At 38.8% G+C, this 3,066-nt stretch overlaps 1 protein-coding gene across 2 annotated transcripts in view; it reads left to right on the top strand.

Annotated features, from left to right (window-relative positions):
* The window catches only part of LOC103519517 (serine/threonine-protein kinase PAK 2), a 25,096-nt gene that overhangs the window by 13,309 nt on the left and 8,721 nt on the right, over positions 1-3,066 (top strand). The gene's annotated exons all lie outside the window — the stretch shown is intronic.

The raw sequence follows: 3,066 nt of genomic DNA, 5'->3' as shown, positions 1-3,066 counted from the left end.
CAGTTGGCCTCAAAGCGATCACTCTAAAGCTGATAGAGGCCGACGACAAACGCCGACCCCATCTGAACATGGGAAAAGGCGAAGAAGAAGAAGATTATTATTAATAATAATTTCTACGAATTATTTTGTTTTATTAAAATGTCAAATATTTACTCTACAATAAATTATTATAGGTTGTTTTTGCGATTGACCAAATTTGGTAGGTATCTTACACATTATGTACGTTATTATTGAATCAATACACTACGAGTTGATTTTAAAGTTTAAAGACACTTGTTACACTTCGGAGCAGTGCAAAGTTGAACTTTAAAAAAAGACACTCTTTTTTTTAGTATAAAAAATCACTCACTAAAAATAAAAATAAATAAAAATCCTCGAAAAATTATTTTATTATTTTCCAAGTAGGTATTAAGTTCTCTATTTTGCTCACGCGTCGCGAACGTATAACTTTTATTGCAAAGCGTATAGGTAAACTCTATAAACCTCAGTAGAACTAGAACGTGTTTCCGACACCCGCACCTCGTCATGACTTTATTACTTGATTACGTATTGTTATTAATTTCCCGGATACTTATTAGATTCTCAATTCTGCAATTAGATTCTCACATCACATTGTTATGTTATTCCAATACGTAAATCTCTATTATTTTTCTCTCGCAAGTTTTCCGCAAGTTTTCTCTCACTCCCGGTACGAACAAAATGTACGCATGCGATTCTGTGACTTGACTAGCGATAACGAAATTTTCTGCTTTTCCAAGTTTTCCACCATCCCTTCTTCTCCTCCTCCTCCTCCTCCTCTTCTTCTTCTATTTTTATGAGCACCATTTGATTTTACACAGACTTTGTTTATTTTCTATTTTTGTCTCCCCTCATTCTTTCTTCTTCTTCTTCTCTTTCTCTCTCTCTCTCTCTCTCTCTCACAGATAGAATACAGCATGTACAAATGCTAATGGTTTTTCATACCAGTCTTCTCTTCACATTCTGCCAAATGCATAATTTTCCATTTCAAATTACTCTCTCTCTCCCTATGTCACTTCTCTTTTTCCCTCTCTCTCTTCTCTCCCTCCCTTCGTTCTTTCCTTCTCTTCTCTCCTCTCCTTCCCTCTATCTCTTCTTCTCTCTCTCTATCTCTTCTTCTCTTCTCTCTCTCTCCCTCTCCTTCTCTTCTCTCTCTCTCCCTCTCCCTCTCTCTCTCCCTCTCTCTCTCTCTCTCTTCCTCCCTCGCTCTTCCATTTTCTTCTCTCACCTCCTTTGCCTTTCTTTATTTCTGTCTCTCCCCGTCTTTTCCTTTTGTCTTTCCCCCCTCTTTCTCTCCTCTCTCTCTCTCCCTTCCTTCCCTCCCTCCCTCCTCCCGTTCCACTATTTTTCTTCTTTCTCAGATACAGCGCTAAGCCTTGTAGACTTGTACAGCCAAGTATTAAAGTCAATTTTCTACCTCCCTCTTTTCTTCCTTCGTCTCTCTCTCTCTCTCTCTCTCCCTCTCCCTCCCTCCTTTTATTTCTCTCCCTTTCTTTTCTTTCGTTTCTCTTTCTCCCTCCCTTTTATCTCACTTTTTTCTTCACACTTCTTCGCTACAATCCTTCGAACTTACTTCGTTGGTCTAGGTAGGTATGTACTGTCTTTCAACCATACTGGCCCCTAGTTTACTCTGCTTCAGATCAAAGAACCTGGAGCAAATGCTATTTAAGTGCAAATGCAAGAAAAACAGACGAATGCCAACAAACAGTAGAAAGGTATCAGAAACACTGTAACAGAATAGGTAACTCAAGAATAACACAATCGAACAATAACACAGAACTACATTGGGAGAATAATTATCTGTCTACTTTAATGTTATGTTAAACATTGGATACTTACAAGTTTATACTAAATAAATGGTATTTACAAAGGATGTCTAAGTAAATCAAATAAATTCATTAACACCATTGGGAGAACTTTCCCTAAACTTCTGTAGGCAAACTCCCATGAAAAGTTTTATCAAAAGAGGATCTTGCCAGCCTAGTGAGCTTAGTTGGTAGTGCGTCTGCCTTGTAAGCGCTAGGCCGCGGGTTCGATTCCCACCCGGGGCGGATTTTATCCTGATGGGATAATGTTCGTTCTCGGAACGGCTGGCTTTCTCCTATCCTGTCTTCCTTCTCTCTTCGATTTCGGGACGATAAGACCATAGCAGTTAAAGTTCCCTCTGTCAAACCTCAAAAAAAAAGAGGATCAAAATCAACTCATGTGGTCAGATCAGATCAACTTATGTGTCATTCCGCTTGAATAATAGAGACGATTTCAAAGTGCTGCCCTCCTCCGCGGCGACTAGAGATCACACCTAGGGCTTGGCGGTTCGATTCACGGCGGGATCTCGGTGTTTTCGGCTCTGTGCTGCGAGAGTTCGGGGGGCATTAGCCCTGTGAGGACAAAGAGCAGCTACTTTAATCGAGTGGGACGAGTGCGCATTACCAGTTTAAAAAGATTATTGAATATGTAGATTGATTGCAAGAAGCACCTTGATAATTCTATGTTTTCCTGTGTGGAAAAGGCTCTGCTTTACCAAAAAAGAATTTGAGATTTGATTTGGAAAAAAAAAACGGGATTTTATTCTTGATTTGAAGTGGCTCTTTTATCTAATCCAAGTAACTTAAGTTCTTTCTTGAATTAAAGCCTTTTCAAGTTTATTGAATGGACTTTACTTAGAGCAATTAATTAGATAGGTACCTACGTTAGTTTTGGCTAATTTAAACAAATAAACTATTAACAACCTTTTGTTTTACATCCTGTGAGACTTTGATCACATTATATGAGCACTACACTATCTATTTTTCATCTAAAAATATAAAAACAGTACATGGAATCATGAATAACAATGTAGGTTATTTATCTTAGTATCGTCTTAGGCCAGCTCCCATGTGTGTCACTGCGCTCGCCTTTCACACTGGAGACCCGGGTTCGATTCCTGGGTGTGGTCATAATATTGTATTCTGCAAATGATTTGATTCCGTGACTGCCTGTGCGGGCCCACTCAGCCTTCGTGAGAAAATGATGAGTAGCAAAATAGCTTATGTAATGATGAATATAATT

This window comes from Diaphorina citri, unplaced genomic scaffold, assembly GCF_000475195.1.
Source record: "Diaphorina citri unplaced genomic scaffold, Diaci psyllid genome assembly version 1.1 scaffold2768, whole genome shotgun sequence".
Taxonomy (NCBI): Eukaryota; Metazoa; Arthropoda; class Insecta; order Hemiptera; family Psyllidae; genus Diaphorina; species Diaphorina citri.
This window is presented reverse-complemented; position numbering and strand designations above follow the sequence as displayed.